This window comes from Tupaia chinensis, unplaced genomic scaffold (genome assembly GCF_000334495.1).
Source record: "Tupaia chinensis unplaced genomic scaffold, TupChi_1.0 Scaffold000117_2, whole genome shotgun sequence".
Lineage (NCBI taxonomy): Eukaryota > Metazoa > Chordata > Mammalia > Scandentia > Tupaiidae > Tupaia > Tupaia belangeri.
The window spans coordinates 54,734-79,337 of NW_006159583.1; the positions used below are offsets into that span (position 1 = coordinate 54,734).

Genomic DNA, 24,604 nt, shown 5'->3' on the forward strand with positions numbered 1-24,604 from the left:
GTGCCAAGGTGGGGGGGGGAGGAGGTGAACAACAGTGACCTTGCCAACGTGTTGATCCGACCAGAAACGGAGCTCAAAGTTTGGGGGGCTCAGACAGATCCTGGGGCCTTGCCGGGTCGGACTCCTCCAGAGACCCATTTTCCTGTATAATGACATTGATGGGGAAATGAGCATACACAGTCCTCATCTTGTAACGGAAGCCCAGTGTAACACCCTTGATCATGTTCTGCATGTGACTACAGTTAATGCGAACCGTAGTCAGTTCTTTTCTGTTTCCCCACCATTTGTCAACATGCAGCCTCTTCTTTTTCTTTCCAAGGAGACTGAGCTCTACATTGATGTGATTGAAGTCCTTCTGCAGGGTTCCTCTGGGGCCCTTCACAATAACTGTGTGTCCCTTCAGTGGTGTCGAGATTCTCTGGAATGTTGATGGTCTAATTGCTGAGAATGGTCTTCATCCTTGCAGTAGACATGGCAAAGAACAGAATTGTAATTTCTAAAATTATTTTTAATTTGAGGTATTGAGGTTGTGATTTAGATCTTACTCAATATCCAAATTGTTACAAGTGGTTGTAAAAACTCATGCTGCATTTCCTGATCTATTTTAATAAGTTCTTTTAACAAGTAAATCAGTGATCCAGGTATTTATGTTACTCCACACTTAAATATATTGGGCTGTCCAAAAATTAGGATGCATTTTTCTCTATTTTTATATGCAAATATGCACATGGCTTTTCCGACAGTGAGATATACAGTTTTCTCTGAGCAAAGATAGCTGTGCTGTCATTAAGCAATCTCATTAGATTGACAGTGAATATTCTATCGACATGATTGAATCAAGTTCATCATTGAAGTAAATTTGAACTAGTTCCTTATATCGCGGAAGGTATTTTCATTTAAACCCCCCCCCTCTTTTTTTTAGAAAGACTAAAACCCTCTTTTGTAAAGGAAGCAGGAATCAGCCTGTAGGTAGGAGAGCTGTTTTGAGTAATAGGCAACTTTCCTGTTACTTTTGGAGTACTATTGCATAGGCCGCCATCAGTTCCTTACCCGTTCCTTATACGAGTAAGACTGGCTTTGACCTCATGGTCTCTTGACATCATAGCTATATATAGTATTGAACACATAGGCCATTTAGAGCTGCTTTTAGGGTTGAGCTCTGTAATCAGTAAGATGAAGTAGAAGGTGATTTTCTCCTCTATTGCAGTCATCATTTATATTTTAGGAATGCTTCCTTGGATAATTTTTCATTTTTGTTTGTAGGCTTTTACCATAGGGTGTGTGCATTTGCAAGAGAAAGAGAGAGAAAATGAGAGGGAAAGTAAGAAATCTCCCTCCCCAGAGAGGGGGTGGCCATGCTACAATCCATTCTCAACCATTCTTCTGGATTTTGGACATGCACACACATGTGCCTGGTTTGATTTTTAAGCCACTAGGTCCAGAACTTGAATTGCATTTGGCCATGTGGGAGTCCAGTGCCTTAACCACTGTGCCCCCACTAGCCCCACATGGAAATATTTCATTAGGACATACATTGGGGAAATGAATGGACTTTTCCCCCATACCCATTGCTCCAGTCCAAGACTCTTTTATCTCTTAAGGGAAAAATGTGCCTATGCCATTTGTCTTTAATCACTGACTGTTTTTGTCTAGGTAAATGTAACAACTGATATCTTAAGACAGACATAAATAGAAAATGTAACTGCCACTTCCTTTGAAAATAAATTAAATGTAATATTATTCTTGGTCTTTCAGTAGCGTTGACCTAAAAGTTAGGGTTTTCTGCTCAATGGCCTCCTTTAACTAGGGTTAATGTGGCTCTAGAAATGGTGCGTTGGCCTCCGTCCTACACAACTGTCCCTCTTGCCCCTCTTGCCTGGTTTACAATGACTCTGATTCCTATTCCCTAATATACAAGCTTCTCAAGGACAACACTCTCCTTGTTTATTCTCCTGCTAGCATTCCCTGCTCCTGCCAATTCTATCCTAGAGAAGACACTTACCTTTTCACTGTCAGTTAAAATACAATACTGTCTAATTAATGCCAAGTTATGCATTGTCATTTTACTTAATATGTGCACAGAAATACACCTCTCTAGCCTGCATATATCACATAAGTACATCTTTAAAATTGTATTTAGGTTATTTATTTTCGAATATTTTTCATCTTTATTGTTTTTAACTTATTTCCCTAATTAGTTACTTTATTAAATTTTGTAACTTCTAATACAAATTCTGGATATCACAAACCTTAGAAAATACTTGTTGACTGAAAAAAAATATAGTTTACTCTAAAAGATATACATTTGCAATGATGAAAGAGTTGCAATGTAATCATGATAGGTCACAAATGGGATAGCAATGACTACATTACAAAAAAGGATTCTCTTGGCTATTGACAACCTTATCTATCTATCTATCTATCTATCTATCTATTTATTTATAGTCATTCACTGTACATCAATACAGTATACAAAATGAGATTTTTCCATCTAGAATTATATATTGGTTCAATCAAGGATATTACTATACATGTTATCAACAAGTAATATTCTATTTCTTTTTTTGTTATATATTTTGCTTTCTTTTCCCTCCTCGATTCCCTATCTCTCACCCTCTGCCAATTCTCCCCCTTCTCCCACACTGTCTCTAGTCTATACAGTTGTTTTCCATGACTTTTTTTCACATTTTATTGATTCACTAAATATCTTAATTTAAAGACTTTCAATGGAAAGCACAACCGATATATATGTATCTATGAATGCATGTCTGACTTTATGCATAAACCTCAGTGAGAAAAGTGAGCATACTATAAAGCAGCACTTTGCTGGGGTTATATAGCTTACTACAGTCATTAAATGGATATTAATAGGTAGTTTTTAATGCATTTTTTAATTTCAAGAAAAAATTTAGCTTTAATAGATAAAAAATCAGAAAACAAAACAAGAGAGAAATTTGCTTAAAACTTAAGCCACAACAAAGTTAGGATTCAGTTCAAGTAGTATGTAGATGAACCTATCAACAGTTCAAGAGAAGACAAAAATCCTTATATATGGAACCCAAAGCATCAAAGGACATCAGTAATATTTTAGTCTAAAGTTAAAAAAAAAAAAAAATTCTCTTTCACTAGTTTGGACTCATGTAATTAATCTCTCCTCTTTTGAATTTGTAATGTTACTATGCTCTGATTTTTCCATTTAAACTCTGGAAGTTAACATTCAACTCTGAACTTGCCCCTACCATTAGGCTGACCATTCTCTTGATTATTTTTTGTACTCTTATTTCTGTGTGCCCAACTTAATTTTTCTGGTATAGCATTCTTTTCAGCACTTCTTGGAAAGCTGATCTGGTGTTGGTAAATTCCTTCAGGTTTTGTTTATCTGAGAATGTTTGTGTCTTTTTTTTTAACCATATGAAAGATAATCTTGCTGGGTATAGTATTCTTGATTGAGATTGTTTTTTACTTAACATTTTGAATATATCTTCCCATTCTTTCCTTGCTCACATTGTTTCTGATGAGAGGTCCAATGTTAGCCTTATGGGATACCCTTTGAAAGTAATTTGACATTTCTCTCTTGCCAATTTTAGTATCTTGTCTATGTCTGTGGTTTTGGTCAATATGGCCATGATGTGCCTTGGGGAAGATCTTCTTGGGTTGATTTTATCTGGGGTCCTTTGTATTTTTTGAATCTGGGTATTTGAGTGCCTCTCTAGGTTTGGAAAGTTTTCTTCCAGGATTTCGTGGAATAGATTATCAGTGCCTTTAATATTTTCTTCACCTTCTGGGCTACCAATGATCTGGATGTTTGAGCGTTTAATGGTATCTAGTATCATTCGTGTGTTATTCTCATTTTTTTTTTGGTTATTTTCTGTCTTTTCCATGAATTTTTCTAGCTCAGAGGTTCTGTCTTCTACATTTGAGATTTGATCTTCTACATGATATAATCTGCCTTTGATATTTTCAAGAGAAGTTTTGATTTCCTATATTACGGCCTTCATCTCTAAAAATTCCATTTGACTCTTTTTAATGTTTATGTCCTCTTTCTGATCATGCAAGAGCTTCCTCACCTCCTAGAACTCGGTGTCTCATTTATCCTGCATCTTTTAGAGTTCATTGTCTCTCTTCTTTAGCATCGTTGTTAGCTTTGTCACTATACATATTTTTGATTCTTCATCTGACATTTCCATGAGTTCCCTTGTATTCTCTGGCTCCTGGCCAAATCTAGGGGACAGGAGGGTGAAGTCTGGGCAGAAAGTCTTTGTTGGTCATAATCCCTGAATGGGGCCACTCAAAATATCTTGACAGCCTTTTAAAATACTTCTTCAGCAAAGATTAAATAAAAGATAATAATGCCCTAAGGCAGATAAATGTGATAATAAAATCCCTGGGTTAGGGACCAGCAGATGACATAATGGTTATGTCACTGAACTCCCATGTACTCGACCATGGTTCAAGACCCAGACCCAGTGGCTTCAAACTCGTGTTGGGTGCCTATGTGTGCATATGCCCAAAATCCTGAGAGGAAAATGGAGGAAAAGGGAATGCAGCATGGCCATCTCCCCTCACAGGTGATTTCTCACTTTCTGTCTCTCTGTCTCTCCAGCAAGCACACATGCCCTATAGCAAAATCTCTCTAAAAGAGAGAGAGAGAGAGAGAGAGAAGTCCTAGTTTAGAACACTGAGGATTATGTGGTATGAACTCAATGGGGTTGGTATCTGGTTATAGGAAAGTTCTTTGTTAGCCATAGTATTTAATGTATGAGCCTAAGAAAGTCACAAAAGATCACACCTTAGTTTGGAAGCAAGTTGATGACATATGTATCTTCAAACACCTCAGAGATGGAGCTGTATCATAGTTAACATTATATCCCAAATAAAAATGACTCCTGAAACAATTTTTTTAAATTAATAATTTTTACTGAACTGAACTATTAGTAATGAGGCAAAACAATTTCTCATTCTTAGCACATTAGCATTTTTAAGACCTGCTTTGACTACTTTAAAAAATATCTGAAATCTGGGACCAGAGATGGCATAATGGTTACATTGCTGGACTCCCATGTACTCAACTGTGGGTCAAGTCCTAGACCTGGAGGATTCAAACTCACTCTGGGTACGTGTGTGTGTGTGTGCCCAAAATCTCAGGAGGAAAACGGAGGAGAAGGGATTGTAGCATGGCCATTCGCCCAGAGGGTGGTTTCTCACTTCTGTGTCTCTGTCTCTCTGTTCTGGCAAGTACACACACTTTATAACAAAAATCTCTCCCCCCAAAAAAATGAAAAAGAGAATATATCTGAATTAGGCCAGCAGGTGGTGTGGTGTGGTGGTTAAGGCACTGGATTCCTACATGGTCGACCATTGTTTGAGCCCTTGACCTAGCAGCTTGAAAATCATGCTTGACATATGTATATGCATGACCAAAATCTTGAGAGGAAAATGGTGAGGAAAGGATTACAGAATGGCCCTCTCCCTGTGGGGAGTGATTTTTTATTTTCTGTACCTCTGTGTTTCTCTGGCAAGCACACATGCCCTATAACAAAAACCTAAGAAAGTAAAACATAAATAAAAGTAAAATCTGAAATGATTTAATATTAAAGATATATATACAGGCCCAGCTGATGGTAGACTGAACTGCAGTGCTGAAAGTCACACGGCCAACCATGGATTCAGATCTTACAATTGACTCAAAAATATACTAGATACGTGTGTGTGCCCAAGATCCTGATTAACAGGAGGGCTTTGGAAAGAGAGTTGTGGCATTGTCCCACCCTGTTGGGGTGGTTTCAATCATTCTCTCTCTCTCTCTTTTTTTTTTCATGTGAGCACATGTGCTCTCTATCATGAATAAAATAAGCTATAAAATAAAATAAAAAAAAGTAGAACAAGACATTTATTAAAAGTAAATTGATATTTGTTACCAAGTATCTGTGAATCATATGAGGCTTTATACTTGTAATGATCTTATAGCAGTAAGCATATAATTTGCATTACAGTGTCAATCTTTTTCTTACACTGATTTAAACAGGAATTTTTCACCTTAGTCCTTATGGAAAGGAAATGAAGTACTATTTTGGTAAATTACTTCATGCCATTGTACAAAAGGTTTTGGGATTTGGAGTTGCACAATGCTGAATTTGAATGTGAGGCCTATTAAGTTTTATAACTGTTGCACACATTTTCTAATCTTTCTAAGTTTCAATTTTCCTTGTGTAAAATGAGAATAATACTAGTATGTATTTTATAACATTGTTCTGAGTTGTTATATGACATGAAGAAAGTGTTCAGTAAATAAGAGAAATATGATACCATTATTGTTTTGCTAAGGGCTAGTTTATGGCAAAAATGCAGTTCAGAGAAATTAAAAGAATGTGGAAAATGAACATGTCTGTTAAGCAGTCATTTTGCAATGTCAAATATCCCAGATAATCTTAGGACAAATATTGTATCAAAGTCAACTTGTGATTTTTATATATACTTCTAATGTTGACATTTCACATTTCTTTATTGGAAAGGTTTTTGTTATAGGGCGTGTGCGCTCACCAGAAAGAGAGAGACAGAAAGCAAGAAATCACCCCCTGGTGGGATGGTCACACCTCAATCACTTCTCCTCCATTCTCCTCTCGGGATCTTGGGCACACACACACATGCACGACTGGCGTGAGTTTAAGCCACTGGGTCTGGGAGTTGAACCGCAAGTGACTACATGGGAATTCAGTGATATAACCATTACGCCAATTGCTGGTCCTTACATTTCACATTTCTAATCATAAAGACAGCTGACTATGAGAAATCATGTCAGTATCCTACTGTGAAAATTTAAGATCCTAGTTTATTCTTATATAAAAATAAGCAAACAATAAAAAATCTATCAGAAAAAATTGTATTTGTAAATCAAAGACAGTGACGCTTATAGAAAATAGTTTATTAAAATGAAACCAAAATGGATGGGTAAACAGAAAATTAGAAGAAAATTAATTAATTGAAATATGTGTATATAAATTAAAGAGACAAGGAAATAGAAACTACCAAAGAACTGTTAAAAGATATGTAGGACAGAATGAAAATGTCTAACTTATGTCTAACTAAAGGTCCAGAAAGGCTAACATTGAGAGACTATAGGAGTAGCAATGTTATAAAAGATAATGACTGAAAATATTCCAAAACTCTCAAAAAAGCCTGAATCTCCAGATCCAAGAAAAAAACCCATTAAAAATGTATTATAATTTACAACCATAACTCCATACATAGACATGATTGTGAAACATGTGCACCTGTGTGCCCAAAATCCCAAGAGGAGAATGGAGGAGAAGGGATTGTGTCCTCTGGGAGGCAATTTATCACTTTCCCTCTCAGTCTCTCTTTCTCTCTGTCTCTCTCCAGTGAATGCACGTGCCCTATGGCAAAAAGCTAAAAAAAAATAAATAAATAAAGTTCTCAAGTTATCTGAGAAGCAAAATAATTGCTGCATAAATAAAATCATAGATTTTATTATTATGTGAAAATTATATAACATTTTCAAAAAGTTACAAAAAGAAGGAAGTCATACAGAAAGGTAAGCAAAGATTGCTCTTGTGTGCCTCTTTCAAAATAGTTACATGGAAATATTCAATACCACTTGATTCCTGAAGAGAAAAGCCTAAGTTTCAGGAAATAGGCATTTCATGGGCACTTCAAGATCTCAGTTAGATTAGAATGTGGATTGCATATAAAGCAAAAAAATGAGTCTAGAGAGACATGAAGGGACCCTATGACTTAGATAGAGCCTTTGAACTCTTCTCAGCAGTGTGGATTTTATGCTTTTTGTGTGACATCATTGTTTCTGATAGCCACTTCTTTTTTTTACCTAAATCTTTCTGCTCCCAATGTGACTGGAGGTGGAACTGGATAGGTAGACTGTAAGGTGGTAGACCACTGCCATACAGGCCAGAGAGCAACTCCTCCTCCACAGCAGCTGGGCAGGGATCCCTGATGAGCTCAAGATGAGTGGCTTATGCCTTCCTGATGCTTCTGAATGGGCGAGGGGGAGCATGACATCAGCACATGTGGGCAGTAACTTCCACTGTGTATCTCATCTAGCTCAGGGATTGTAGTCTCCAAGGGTTGGTTCTTTCTCTCTCTCTCTCTTTTTAAGAATTATTGATTTAACTTTTATTTATTAGTATTCTTGTTTGACTTGCTATAGGGCACATGCAGTCACCAGAGAGAGACAGAGAGAGAGAGGGAAAGTAAGAAAGCAAGCTGTCATGTCTGGGACTCAAACTATGGCCAGCCATGTGGGAATCCAGTACCTTAATCACCACACCACCTGATGGCCCTGGCCATGCTTTATTTATTTATTTATTTATTTATTTACTTACTTATTTATTCATTCATTCATTTATTTATTTATCTATCTGTTTATTTATTTATTTTTTAGAGAGAGAGATTTTTGTTATAGGGTCCATGTGCTTGTGGAGAGTCAGAGAGAGACAGAATGAGCAAAAGTGAGAAATTATTCCTGGGGTGGTGGGCGGGGGGAGATAGCACTCCACAATCCCTTCTCCTCCATTCTCTTCTCATGATCTTGAGCACGCATGCATAGGCACTTGGCATGAGTTTGAAGCTGCTGGATCTGGGACTCAAACTGCTGTTGACTACATGGGAGTCCAGCGATGTAACCATTGCCATCTGCTCGTCCCAGGGATTGGTTCTTGAAAGCCAGAGCAGCCCTTCTTTCCCCACAGCAGGCTGAGCAGGGTCTCTGATGAGCTCAAGCCCAGTGGCTTGGGCCTCTCTGTTGCTTCTTTTATCTAATATCCACTTCTATGACTACTCATACAGATTGTAATCATTTACTTACTATCTTTCTGTTTAAATTGCTGTGGTATTTTCAAATACTTAGCAGTTTCTGGTACATATTAGTTGCTAAAACATGATCATTAAGTGCCTAAGTTGTTAATATTAGTTCTTTGACTTTCTCAGATAGATTTAGTACTTTTACATCTTTCCTCTTGGATAACAAGTACACATGATATTAGAGGTATGTACATGTTATGTACCAAGTATGTACAAAGTGTGTTTCTGGAACCAGCAGGTGGTAAAGGTGGTAAAGGTGCTGGATTCCCACATGGCCAACTGGTTTTCGAGTCTTGGACTCAGTGGCTTTAAACTCATGCAGGGCGTGTGTGCACGCATCTCAAAATCTCAAGAGAAGACTGGAGGGGAGGGGATTGCCGCATGGCCATCCAATTTCTCATCTTCTGTCTCTCAGGCAGGCACATGTGTCCTATAGCAAAAATCTCTTTTAAAAATGGTGTGTTTCTTTTGACTGTTAACCTTTAGAGGTTAGAGTTCATATTTTTATCTCTACTTCTCATCATAAGACACTTCATATATATTAGTTTAGCAAATGAATGTATAAGTATGGATGGATTAATGAAACTCAACTTTATAATGGGCTGAGTTATGTGACAAGCACTCTCCACAGAGGAGAATCAGTGTGTGCTAGAGTTTATTCACACCAGTTCATGAAAGTTAATGGATACATTTTCAGGAATTTTGTGAGCTGGTTGACATCACATTGATAGCTGAAAATCTGCCATACAAGAAACATTGTACATCATGGAAGTTGGCCAATGCTACAACTAGGTTTGGGTTTAGTGTATCCTTTCCAGAATGCCAGGTGTATAACATTTTCTAGCACCTCACAATGGGAACCCTTGTCCTTAGGTCAGATGTTTACGTATGTTCTGTCTTAGAAAGAAGAAAAACATGTGTCAACAGTCAAGGCAGGATCCAGCTGCTTTGCAGCTGTTTTAATACAGGCGCAGATCACTCACTAGATAATACTGCCTCAAAAACTCTTTCCAGCCAAGCTCAGAATATGGGATTACAGATTTCTATGCTTTGCAAACTGCATTGGCTACACTAGATGCCTACCAACAGAGACCGATTTTCCACTAAGAGGTTCACATGGAGTGTGCTTGCCCCACTTTCTCACAGGGAGGAAAGGATCAGAAAGGGTAGTTTGTCCAGTCAGCTACTTGTAGTTACTTTATTTGTTACCTTTAAAATCACTCTGCACTTGATTTTATTCCTTTTTCATATTTGAAATGCAATTTGAGTAAAATTATGATCTTGTGCTCATAATGTGGGTTCAGAATGAATTTCATCCTTCAAAGCAAAGGCATTAACTTAGGCTCCAAAGTTAGTAGAATAAGAAAATTGTAAAGCAATATGAATGGAAGCCTTAAAACAAATGAAAAAAAGTAGTATTAGTGGCTATATTGTGACTAAAATATAGTAGAGCTTAGCCTGTTTTGCAGAATATGTCATGGTAAGTACGACAAGGTGTCTAGTTCATGAATGTTTTCATTCTATAACATTCCCACACCAACTAAATGCCAGGCCCTCTACAGAATAAGTGCATAGGATTTATTGGTGTGAAAGTCAGCAATGTTACTTTCCTTCATAAAGCTTACAGTCTAGTGGAGGAACCGGCAGGACTTCTGATGGAGCAGGAAACAGTCTCTAATCTTCCACCAAAAGACAGAAAAAAAATCCACCCCCCCCCCAAACAGAATGCTAATTCTGCCATGCAATCTTCAAGGAACACATCTTGCTTTAACTTTAACTCATCTCAGTTGTGAGAACATTTACTAAATTAGTCAAACTATTTTGGTTGAGAGCAGTGGAGACCAATTTTGACTAGTCTGAACAAAACCAGGGAATTTATTGAAAGACTACAGACATAGTTCACAAAATCCCAAGGATAATCAGGATACAAGAAGAGAAGGAAGAAAGCAGATTCAAGAATCCAGTAGCAGGAAACTGAATATGTGGGTCCAGGTTTTTCCTGTTACTTAAGGAACTCAGCTCCCTCTTCTGATTGACTTGGCTCTGGAATTCATTGATCAAATAACTTTGGCTATGTTGACAAGGACTTTCCACAGAGAGAATGCCCTTAAGTACCTTTACTTCTCAGTGTTAGGGTTGGCTTCCAATAAAGGGAGACTTGTAAGTCTGATGACAAATCTCTGCTTGGCCAAATCTTAGTTAGGCTCCAGAAACTTCTCCTAGATCTGTGTGTGTACTTTCTTGTAAAACTCAGTTTTAGCAAAGAACCCTGGTAAGTCAGTTTCATTAGTATTCCCTTCCTCCATATCTCATCACTCTTGATATCTGATCAGGTTCCTCATTCTCAGCCATCCTACAGGTGATATCTGATCACCCTGACCTGTCTTCAGCAAGAATCCTATCAAGTCTATTAAGCCATAAGTCACTTGCCCCCTGATTGTCTCTTCTTAGTAATTTCCTATCCATCGACCCCCAGTCTGCTCCTTTATAAATTCCAATTCACCATGCTATATTCAGAGTTGAGCCTCATCACTCTCCTCCACTGTAAAATGCCATTGCAGTGATCCCTGTACCCATTGAATAGTCTTTACCATGGTTTAAAATGGGGTGTTGAATATTCTTTTTCTTAACATGGATAAGCTGTTAAGAAGGTACCAACAATATTCAAGTTATTTAAAAATGCATATACCAAAGAGTCAGATAAGATTTGATAAGAAGGGTCCGGCAGGTGGCAGGATAGTTAAGGTGCTAAACTCCTACAGGGCTGACCATAGTTTAAGCCCCAGACCTGGCAGCTTGCATTCTCACCTTCCCTTCCTCTTTCTGTGTATCTCTCTAGTAAAATTTAAAGATAATAATAATAAATAAAATTAAATAACTAATTCTCTCTCTCTCTCTCTCTCTTTTTTTTTTTTTTTTTTTTTTTTTTTTTTTTTTTTTTTTTTAAGATTTGCTAGGAAGATAAGCAGGTCTAAAGAAGCCAGAGTAAAAGATGAGGGCTCTATGGCCAGCACTCCCACTCCTGATATGCCAAAAGAATTCATTAATTAACCACAGTCCAGGGCTTTGTCATTCAGGCTATACTTATTGAAGCCATTTTTCTGAAGCAGGGAGAACATGAGCTTACAGAGATCTCTCCATATCTTTTCCTCAATAGGGTTGCATGTTTTAAACCAACTCTACTCATTTGCTCAAGTCTTATTTATGTATTTATTTATTCATACATACGTATTTGTGTGCTTTCACCAAAAGAAAAAGTACTCGAAGATAGTAAATAGTGAGGACATCACTCTTGAAAACTATAGAACTAGTGTCTATTAATGGTATTTAAGTCAACAAATTCTGGGATATGAACTTGGAATCTGCTGTAAAGCTCTAGGCACTGTGCTGTTGCTCCAAAGTACTGTATGTCAGCTAGTGACCACTGAGTTCACACCCACCCCACTTCCCCTGCAGTGTGCCAGAGGTCAGAAAAACTCTCAGACAAAAGTAAGATGAAACTTTATCCCTTCTCCCTTTCATAACTTCTTGCCTATTAAAATTCTCTCTACTCTTTCAATAAAAATAGGTTTCCATTCTGATCTCTCTAGAACATTTTAGACATATGGACTAGGACACTGTCCTTACTAATTGCTAAGTTTTTTTGGAGACTTCCTATTGACTTTTAAAAACAAAAACAAAACCTCTCCTTTTTTCTGTGCAACTTTTAAAATTTATATTTTTAATTGACAAAACTTGGGATCAGCAGTTGGCATAATCGCCGTGCCACTGGATTCCTACATAGTCGACTGCAGTTCGAGTCTCAGACCTGGCGGTTTAAACTCATGCCAGGTGTGTGTGCGTGCATGCCCAAGGTCCCAAGAAAAGAATAGAGGAGAAAGGATTGTGGCATGGCCATCCCACTGGGGGGTGATTTCTTGCTTTCTGTCTCTGCCTCTCTCTGTCTTTCTGGTGAGCACAAGTGCCCTACAGCAAAAACCTCTCAAAAAAAAAATCAACGAAACTTGTGTAATGATAAGTATCATGTACACCATGATGTTTCTAAATATGTATGTGGTGTGAAATGGCTATATCAAGCTAATTAATATATGCATTACCAATGTATTATCATTTTTGGTATGAGAACACCTAAAATCTGCTTTCCCAGGAATTTTCAAGAATACAGCACATTGCTGTTAACTATGGTCATCATGCTGTTCAGTAAATCTCTTGAACTTATCCTTCCTAGCTAATAGAAAATTTGGATCATTTGGTCAACATCTCCTCAGTCTCCTGCTCCTAACCCCCGATAACTATAATCCTGTTCTTTGTTTCTGTGAGTTCAACTTTTTTAGGTGCCATGTATAGGTGAAATCATACTGTTTTTGTTACTGTGCCTGGCTTAGTTTAACGTCCTCCAGTTTTATTCGTGTTGTTGTGAATGACAGAATTTCCTTTTTTTTTTTTTTTTTTTTGAGAAGGTTTTTCCTTTCGGGCGCTCGGGACCCCCAAACAGACAGAGAGAGACAGAGAGACAGAAAGCAAGAAATCACTCTACAGGGGGGATGGCCATGCCACAATCCCTTCTCCTCCATGCTCCTCTTGGGATCTTGGGCACACATGCACACATGCCCGGCATGAATTTAAGCCACCAGATCAAGGACTGGAGCCATGTTCAACTACATGGGAATCCAGCGACATAGCCATTAAGCCAACTGTTGGTCTCAGAATTTCCTTTCTTAAGGCCAAATAATATTCTAGTGTGTTCATACTATATTTTCTTTATTCATTTTTTTCCTTGATGGACACTCAGGTTGAATAAGCTGTAGCTTGGCTATTGTGTTTAATGCTGCGATGAACATGGGAGTGCAGATCCTCTTTGACATACTGGTTTCATTTCCTTCAGATGTATAGCTGAATTATATGGTAGTTCTATTTTTAATTTTTGAGGAAAAACTATCATCTCCTTCTCAGGAAGTCTTACCTACTATCTTAGCCTCAACATTTATAGATTATTTTTAGATAGCCCCGCATCTACACTTAGAGTTCAGACATCTCACCTTAGTACCAAAGAACTTGTCTATTAAATATGTCTCCTTGTCTGCTTACTCTAAAACTTAAATTCGATACAGAATGATTGTCCCTTATCCAAAATGCTTGAGAATGGAACTATTTTAGTTTTTTTTTTTCTGATTTTTAATATTTACAAACACACAATGAACTGTCTTAGGGATGGGATACAAGTCTAAACACAAATTTAATTTGTTTCACATAAACATTATAAACAGCTTGAAGGTAATGTTATACAAGATTTTTTTTTTATTGCAGCACTTTGACTGCAACCCATCACAGAAGGTCAGATGTGAAATTTCACTTTCCATTTGTGATATCATTTCAACTCTCAAAACGTTTTGGAACTTGGAGGATTTTAGGCTCTGGAAAGCTTGGGAGTTTCATTGTGAAGTTGGTGAGGGAGTTCTCCTTTCCTGAGTTAACCTGATGAATTACCACATTAATTGGACCTGTTTTACTCTCTAACTTGCATGAAGAACAGTGGTTAACAGCAAAAAGAGTAGGAATAGATTTCCTACCTTCCTACCATGTACTTAGAAAAGTCACTACTGATCTCTGTTGAGCTGAGTGTACCAGTTTGGATAAAAACAACATATTCTTCATGCTTCATCCTCCCCAGGTCAAAGCTGGATTGAAGACAAACTTGTACAAAGAACACAGTGTAAGGAAAACTGGATCAACAGCTTTCAAAAGAGATTCTCACTTAATAAGGTAATTATGTAATACAAAACTGAGTGGGCTGGATTCTTGATCAGAAACCAGAATACAACATTTCAGGAAGAATTTCTCAGAATTTTACTAGTGGAAAGATTCTAACTCACTCTCATTCTTTGTATTGTTCAGCAACATCATTATGGTGCAAGTATGAGAACCCCATAGCTTTTGTTCCATTTGTAAACAGCATGGGTTTTTGAAAGAATAGTGACCCAGTGTTCTCTAAGGCTCTACTGCTGACTCCTTAGCAGTTTCCTTTGTGAGACTTTGCAACTAAATAAAATACCAAGTAAAGCCTAGAAACGGTTGTTAATCTACTTGATGTAGAAATAAAAAAAGACATCAGGAAGAGTCAATACATTCTAAGGCTACTAAGATGAATGAATTCACAGGGAACTAGCATTTACTGTGTGTTCCTCATCTGTTAGGAATTTCTTATATAATTACATTAAATCTTCAAAAATTATTTTCCCATTTAATGTTTTTTTTCCTATTTCAAAGATGAGAAACTAGATTCAGAGAAGTAAAGTCTTTATTCCCATTGCGCAAAGTTAGCAAAACCAGTATCAAAGCTAATGGATATCTCATTTTGAAAATTATACTTTTCTACTATGTGCATTTCTTACAAGTTTTCTTTTTTTCTTTTTTTTTTTTTTTTTAAGACAGTGTGTCCCTGTGTTGTGACACTCCTTCCTCTGCCTTTCAAGTACCTGGGAACATAGTCACATATCATGTGGTCTAGTTCTTTCAGACATGGCTTCTTGCTAAGTTACCCAGACCAGCCTTGAGCTCACAATTTTCCTACTTCATCCCATCAGTTGCTGGCATTACAGGTGCACACCACTGTGCCTGGCTTTTAGCTTGAACTGGGAATCTAAGCCAGGCCTCCCATGTGGTCCCAGTCTGTGGAGCTCAGCGTCTAAGAAGCAGCATGTGCCCCCAAAGCTGCCTCTTACAAGATGTTGGTCTTAGTCCTGATTTCAGTTTCTTTTGAAAACTAAGAAACTCACTTAAAATTAATCCTCATGGTTCATGAGTTACCAGTGAACTAATAATTACCTGCATGAGGCAAATGAAAATTAATGAAGCAATATTTATAAGAGCTACATTTTGAATTCACTAGTGGCATAAGTTATAAAAAAACAGGAAAGAGAACTTGAACATGTAACTTTTTAAAAGATTAAAGAGTGAAGCTAATAATAATAATAGTGAGTATATGTATCTGTATATGGCAAAAGTATTTCTAACTTATGTAATATTCCCATTATATAAACATTTGAACTAACAAAACTGCCCCAAGAGTTTTATTTTATTCTATATATCAGACAAATCTTGATATTCTGTCCTCCACTAGAGCTAATAAAATAAATGAACTCAAAATACCTTTTTTGAAATGAGGAAAAAGACAAGCCAGAAATTGTCTTTGCATGAGAACACATACTTTATAGGGCCAGGCAATCTCTGGATACTTTAACATGACAGAGTAAGGAACAGAGGCACTAAGTATAGTGTGGGATAGAGAGTATCACACATTTTTGCAATGTTGCAGCTATCTCCATGACCAAGAATATCATGTCTTGGAACCCCTCACGCACAGTCTAATTGGCAGAACAAGGGTGCATGCATTTCAGTGACTACTTACAAGCCAGCAATGTGAAGACTTTATAGCAATAGAGTAATGACGATGCAGCCCAGCTCATAGACAATTCATTCACCTCCCTGCCTCCCAAAGCTCATAATTTCCCATGAGTGGTTCACCTCTGACAAAGCTCAAGGCCACATCTGTGTAATGCCAAGAGTGATCTGTATGGATGTGTAACATTCAGTTGAATACCTAGCTGTCTGCCTGCAAAACATCAAGCCAATAGGCATTTTTCCATTCATTTATCACATAAAAGTTTTATTTTCTCATTTGGGTGGTTGGCATCATTTAAGTATAAACCAGAATTTATTACTTATTCAGGCATTTAAAAACACACTGCTTTGCAGCTCAAATTACCAGCATGATATCACTGCCTGGCTATAAATACCAAGCATATCAATTATCTTGTTGCCTCCTGCACACAAAGTGGATGACAAACTCCTACTCCTCTCGAGGGGAAGCTCATGTTTTGGCATTTCCAGTTTATAGTTTATAAATGACCTACTCTGCAGTGTTCTTCTATTTTTACTTCTGCACGAATGGAGAGCAGGAGACACGGGAGCTATTTAGAATGTTTCAGCTCTGCCTACCATCTTGATTCAAAGATATTCGAGAGGCCCGTTTTTGGCAGGAAGGCCACATACACTGACATGGCCATCTTTTCTGAGGCTAAGTGGCTCCCTAGGACCGTGTGGTTTTTGTAACCACTATAGAAGTCACCTTGAGTTGTTATGTCACTGTCAACTTCGAGACCTTTATCTATGGTACAGACGAGTGATTTTAGCTGGCAACCCACCAGATAATCTGTCATTTACCATTACACCATTTACCAAATGAACACTGGAATTAGAAAAGTTTAAAAGTAATAGGAGACTTCAGGGCCATCAGAGTTTCTCTTCTTTATTTTACGTAGGAGGAGACAGAGGTGTGGCCATGTGTTGGTGGAGATAAAGGTTGACTCTTTATCTAAGGCAAAATAGTTTCTGAGTGCCAGCCTCAGTCTAAAAACCTGGGAAAGTGATAAGTTGCAGGGTTTTATACAGAACAAGGGCAGGCAATTCTCAGGTATGGGATTCAGGCTAGTAGGCGTGGAATGATAAAATAAATAAATAAATAAAAGGTGGTCTGCATTATAAAAAACCATGAAAACAAAGGATGGTCACAGGCCAAAATCCAGCTCACTGTGAGTAGCTGCACAGAGGTTGGCATCCTCAAGAGGAATACCTTTCCTGCAGGACCTGACAGGCTGGTATCCCCTAGAAAAGCTAGATTCAGGCTTTCTTCCACTGAAATGAACTGTTTCTAAGTTTGATCTAAGAACTCTTCTTTAGACCTAGAGAATTTCTATTTTAAAAACTGATGGTATGTTCATGCACAAAGATATTCTGTGAATTTCAAAGGGGGAAACATTTTTACCTTAAGAAAAAAAAAGTCTACCTCTTACCTGCTAAAAACTCTTACCTCTCCTTTGATGGAGGTTAGCACTTTAATTTTTTTCTATTGCTATTCCTGTTTTTTTTTTCTCCACTTTTCATTCATTTACTGTACATTTACTAAATAGTTGTCTTACGCGATGCACATTCCACATGCTGGATAAGATATAAAGATGTATGAAAATGCGTGCTTCTTGTTCCAAAGGATTTCACATTCCAGGGTGTCACCAGGCAGGTAACAGAAACATTCCAATACCACCATACCACACAAAGCAATGAACACAAGTCAAGGTTCTGCCTGCTATACTTGCAGGAGTTGAACATGAGAGATGTTCACACAGGAAGGAAGGTCCTTCCTGACAAGTCGTGACATGTACAAAGGCACAATGCCGTAAAAGGAACTTGGAATCTTTGGAAAATAATTATTGGTTTCATGTGGGCAGAATAAAGAAGTGGAAGACTTGGCACCATCACCAGAAGGATTTTGACTGATCTGATGTGAGAAAAAGAAATCCCAGAGTTTCTGGCTTAGGAAATAGGATAAATAGTGCAATAGTAGGAATGTCTTTGTGCAGGTCCAAGAATATGACATAGAATCCAGTTTGGAGCATTGAAAATGATAAAAATCTTGAAGTCATTTGTAAGACAGTGTTTTTTCTATTTTTTCTGTAGTTAGAATACCAATTTTGACCACTAGATTGGGTCATTGGAAAAGTCATGATGTATTTTTTCTATGCAAAAATGTGTCATATCTTTTCTGACAACCTAATAGATGGTCTTCCTTTGTGGTCTGAATAGTCAGGAGATAAAAGAATGGGTAAATACAGCGACAGACCATAACTTTAAAAATAATGAAGACTTGGGAACCAGCAGTTAGCATAATGGCTATGTCACTGGACTCCCACGTAGTCGACCGCAGTTCGCGTCCTGGACCCGGTGGCTTAAAACTCATGCCGGGCGGGTGTGCGTGCGTGCCCAAGATCCCGAGAGGAGAAGGGAGGAGAAGGGATTGTGGCGTGACCATCCCCCCTGGGGGGTGATTTCTCGCTTTCTGTCTCTATGTCTCTGTCTGTCTGTCTGGTGAGCACATGCACCCTCTCCAAAAATAAATAAATAAATAAATAATGAAGACTTTATTGATGGAGGACACTGAAACTGGATAACACTCCGAATGCAATTCCATTATGATTATTAAACCGGGGATCTTGATTAGAAGCAAGGTCCATCTTTGCAGTATTATCCTTTTTAAAAATTAAATGAAACAGTTGCAGCATGTAACTTGCAGTATTCGTTGTTAAAAGTAATATACTAAATGCAGACAGATGTAGCCTGTGTAAGATTGAAAGACATTAATGTAAAAATTAAAAATCACACCATTCAGCCATAAAGAGGATGAAATCATGTCATTCACAGAAACACGGATGAGCATGAAGGACATTAGATAAACTGAAATAAGCAAGTACAGAAGAGAAATACATGCATTTTCTCATATGTGATAGCTAAAAATGTTCATCTCATAGGATTAGAGAGCAGAATAGTGGCTACTGGAAGCTGGGAAAGGTGGATCAATCAGAGGAGGGAAGGAAGAGTTTAACGGATACAAATTAAAGATACAAAAGATATAAAATAAAGATAAAAGGAATATATTCCAGAGTGCAACAACACTGTAGAGCAACTCTATGTCATAACAATTTATCCTATATTTCCAAAAAGCTAGAAGACAGAATTCAGAATGTTTGAAGCAGTCCTCATTTGATCATTATATACTGTAAACATACATACTGTAAACAAACATCACACCGTACCCCACAAATATATACAATTGTTCTCAAGTTAATAACAATAAAATGCTGGGAAAAAATCAGATCCTAAATAAGGGTAAATACAGTCATTATTTGTATTTGTTTATTTATTTATTTATTTATTTATTTATTTTGGAGAGGTTTTTGCTACAGTGTGTGTGTGCTCGCCAGAGAGAGATAGAGAGACAAAGTGAGAAATTAACCCTGGGGCGATAGCCATGCTGCAGTCCTTTCTCCTCCATTCTCCTCTTGGGATCTTGGGCACGGATGCACACGCGTCAGGTGTGAGTTCAAGCCACTGAGTCTGACACTCAAACTGCAGTCAACTACATGGGAGTTCAGCAACATAGCCATTACGCCAACTGCTGGTCCCTAGTCATTATTTTTAAAAGTTTACTAATTTGCAAAGTAAAGTAATTTGACTTGGGACTAGCAAGTGGCATGGTGGTTGAGGTGCTGGATTCACACATGGCTGGCCACAGTTCCAGTCCTGGACATAGTAGCTTGCTCTCTCTCTCTCTTTTTCTCTCTCTCCCCTCCCCCCTTTCTCATACAAACAAGAGATATGCAGAAAAAAATTTTTAAATAGATTAATACATAAAATTAAGTAGAGGCCAGCAAGTGGCATAGTGGTTAAGATGCTGGTCTCCCATGTGGTCAACCATGGTTTGAGTCCTGGACCTGGCAACTTGAACCATATGCCAGGCACGTGTGTGTGCATGCCTAAAATCCCAAGATGAGAATGGAGGAGAAGGGATGCATTGTGACCATTCCCCCCCTGGGGGAGTGATCTCTCACTTTCTGTTTTTCTGGAAAGCACACACGCCCTATAGCTAAAATCTCTCAAAATAAATAAATACATTAGTAATTGTTTTCTGTAAAAAATAATCTTGCTTCCTACTAACTTGGTGCAACTGTGTACAATTATAAACGATATCATAATATAATCTATTATAAACTATTATGTACTGCTGGAATACAGTAATGTCATGCATTTCTTGTACATCTTTTTAATATAAATTTTATTTTGAAATAGTTTCAAGTTTACAGAAATGCTGCAAGAAACAAATTTGATAACCTCTTAAACAACTTTTTATACAGGTTTATCATTTTTTAAAGCATTTTACCATATTTGCTTTATCATTCTCTCTCTCACATGTATTATTATTTACATTTTTCTAAAGCCTTTAAAAATAGTTTACATGCATAATACGTCCTTATCCCACAAAATTTCCATATATATGTTTCCTAAGAACAAGGATATTTACTTAACATAACCACAATACAGGATACCTGACACTGATACCATAGTTTTGTTAAATCTGTGCTCTGTATTATAATCTTGATGACTTTTTGATAATGTCACATGTAACATTCATCGTTGTAGTACGAGACTAGTTTAGTATCATGCATTGCAAGAAATTGTCCTTTCTCTGTAGTCTCCTATCATTGGGAACAGTTCCTCAGCCAATGGCTTTGATATATAGAAGACTATAGACAAGTACCCTATAGCATGTTCCTGAATTTTAATTTCTGTGTGTTGTCTCATAATAGGGTTCAGATAATGCCATTCTGGTCAGAATGCTAAAAAAGTGATGCTGTGTCCCTTTCAGGTATTAGATCCTTTGTAATGCTAATTTTGATCACCACTCAATGTGTTGTCTGGTTTTTGTACTATCTACTTACATTTTTGCAACTAACAAGCAATATGTAGGAAGATATTATACTTTGAAGTGGCGCAAATATTCTTTTCACTAAGTTAATCCTCTACTCCTGCTTGATATTTAGAATTCGTTGATTATTCTTGCTCAAATCAATATCAATATTGATTATGGAGGCAAAATGTTGGAGAAATGGAGAAAGGATTGAGGTGTGGCTTCATTAGGTGGTTCTCTCTTTCTGGCAAATGCATGCACACCTGGCAATTAAAAAAAAAAGTTTATTCCAGCAGTCTGATATGTTACCTTTTTAATATGCTATTGCAAAAACTATTATTAGCATATTTTCTTTTAAACAAGGGTGTATCTTGTGCATGTATGTTTAATTTAATCACACTTATCTGCATTTAAAAAACTAACATTAAGAGATTTGTAATAGAATTTAAAAGTCAGAGGTTATTATGCTGGATTAGAATATTTTCTTTGGTCTCTAGGGCATGTTAACAAGGACCCAGGTGCTAATTGAACACTTAACTATTACTGAAATGACGGAAATAACTGCGAAATCTATATTTGTCTACCCAACATCTGCTGCTCATTAGCTCAGTACACCTATCAATTCTGATGATCCAGGCTCTTTGCATTCTGCCACACTGTTAAGAGTAAAAACGCATTCATCACTGACTTTTAAACACTTTGCAGTACCAAATGTTACTTTTCTTAAACTGATGCTTTTATCACATGATCCAACAACAATTTTTCCTTCTCAAGATGAAATATTGTATTGTTATTGATCAAAAATACTTGTTATGGGACCAGCAGTTAACGTAATGGCTATGTTGCTGGACTCCCACGTAGTTGACTGCGGTTCAAGTCCGGGACCTGGCGGCTTAAACTCAGGCCGGGTGTGTGCTGCGTGCGTGCCCAAGATCCCGAGAGGAGAATGGAGGAGAAGGGATTGTGGCATGGCCATCCCCCCGGTGGTGGGGGGGAGTGATTTCTCGCTTTCCGTCTCTCTGTCTCTGTCTGTCTTTCTGGCAAGCACATGCACCCTATAGCAAAAACCTCTCCAGAAAAAAAAAAAAAATCTTAAGTTACATGAGAATACAAAAATGGGTAAATCTGAGAATAGATTAATAGATCTCAACTTTAAGACAAGCTATTACACAATGAAATGAAACTGCAGTCTAACGCACATTCTTAGCAGGATCTTCCAAGATCGGGCCCCAGTTTAAGTATAAGCCCCTCTTCTTTAGTCCTTCTCTTCTATCACCTCCAGATGCACAGGTCTTTTTTCAGTTCTTACAGCTTTTCAATTTTGGAGCCTGGTTTATTTTGATGATTACTTTGCCTGGAGGACTCTTTGGCCATCAATTTGCTTAACTAACACCTACTCATTTTTTACCTCTCGGTTAAATGATATCTTCTGAAGAAGGATCTTCCGATGCCCTAAATTGCACAAGGTCCCTGTTACAAAATCTCGACATCCTGTGTTTTCCTTTTATGGTATCTAATGTAATTAATGGTCTGTGTAATTATTGACTTAATATGTATCTTCCTTCTTGATTATAAACATTTTCTTAAGTCACTCAATGTTTGTTAAATAGATGAATTAGAAACATGAAGGTGTTGTACCTATTGAGACTCTCTTTTTGCTCTAATCAGTTTTTACTGGAGGGACTACACATGTCTGAGAACAAGTGATGCTAGATACTCTCACAGTGGGATATGCCAACAAGGAATGTTCTAGCAGAGGATACAACCTCTTCAGTCTCCCTACCTAGAGCAGATTGAATATAAGGAGAGAGATTGCTTTCATTGAGTACCAGTAAAAATTCTTTCTTCCTCTATCCCTTGTCGTTAGAAGACTAGCATGTGCCCTTTCCCTGTCTCCTTCATCCCAAACTTGGATGCTTGCTGAGTTGCAAGACTTACTGTCCCATCCTGTGCCTCTGCATATGGAGAAATATCCATAGCATAAGGCATCTAATAGATAAACAGGGGCAATCAAAAACTGGAATAAAGATGTTAAAGCAGTATTAGCAAATGAGATTTCCTGGGAGAAATATAGAGTATTAAAAAAGTATATTAGCTATGGGCCACGTACATTTAAAGGAAGATCAGAAGAAGAAAAAGTATACTGAGTAGGAGCAGCCAAAAGTATGAAAAGAAGAAAAGGAAAGGTTGTATCATGGGGACCAAGAGAAGAAAATCGCATTCAGTACTGCAAAAGAGGGTGAGTATGATGATGTAATTTTCCAGCTTATTTCCAATGAGATTATTGATGACCTTGGGGAAGGAAATTTTTTTAAGTTTATCCATTTATTTCTGCTATGAGAGTTGAGAGAGAGAGAAGAGAGAGAGAGAGAGAAAGAGAGAGAAAGTACCCTTTACACGGGATCTTCATGCCATGACCACCTAGCTTCAGCCAGACCAGATCATGGGCACATGTGTGCTCAGTGTGTACTGGGAGGTCCTTGGATATGAACCCAGGACCTTCCCTCGTGAGTCCACATTGCAGAGTGTTGCATTACTGCTGCACCACCAAATGACTCTGGGAAAGAAATTTTATAAGCTTAATATAGGTGCATGTCAGGATGCAGTGAATTAAGGAATGGCTATGAGATCAAGAAACTATACAAATCATAATTGTGAGAAGAGTCTGGGAGATGGCTTTGGGTTTAGGGGGCATGCCGGTTGTGGACAGCTATCTGGTTTAAAGAGAACATATTTAAAGACTCATAGGAAGTAGATCACAGAGAGGGAAAGATCTAGGATACAAAAACAAGCCAAAGGATATTTGATGAAGGGCAAGTCCTTAACGAAGTAGGAAACCATAACAGCTAGGGCACAGGAGAAAAGAGCCAGCTGCTGAGAGGAAGATGCAGTCAAGGTGGCTCAGCATGAGTGTGGGAGAAACACGATCGATCCTGTCCTCACAGAAAGACTCCAAGTCCCCCCACCCCAAGTTCAAAATGAAATGAGATTAAAGCACTGAAAATGAGAAGGGGACATGAAGTGGAAGGCTGGGGAAAAGTGGAGAAATGAAATGCCCATACGGCAATGGAAGAGTGATGACTAAGGAAAAAAAGATTATAAGGCAATGAGCCCCAGACGGTTTCATGATTGCCTCTGGTGGCAACACTGTTCTGTAGAGGTCCTGGATTTTTCTCTAGCTTTCTCAGCAGGTTGAGTAGATGAAAGAAAAAGAAATGACAGGATTGATATAAATCTGCAGTATTTTCAGGTCAATGAGATGGATAGGGTGCAAGCACTTCCCCCTTCTCCTCATATGTATTGTTTAAATCATAAAAGAAATTCTAAAAATGTAAAAACAGAGAACATAAACACAAACACATACACTAATAGTACTTTGCTGTAATTATTTATATGTTTGTTTGTTTTTATTGCCAAAGTGTGTGTGTGTGCGCGCCAGCCAGAGAGAGACAGAAAGAGAAAGAGAAAGGA

General features: G+C 37.7%; 1 long non-coding RNA gene across 1 annotated transcript in view; it reads left to right on the top strand.

Moving 5' to 3' along the window:
- LOC102500111 (uncharacterized) overlaps positions 1-24,604 on the top strand; it is a 63,984-nt gene that overhangs the window by 12,072 nt on the left and 27,308 nt on the right. Inside the window, exon 3 of the long non-coding RNA XR_333940.2 lies at positions 14,507-14,598. This is a non-coding gene — a long non-coding RNA (uncharacterized LOC102500111). The remainder of the gene's footprint in view (positions 1-14,506; positions 14,599-24,604) is intronic.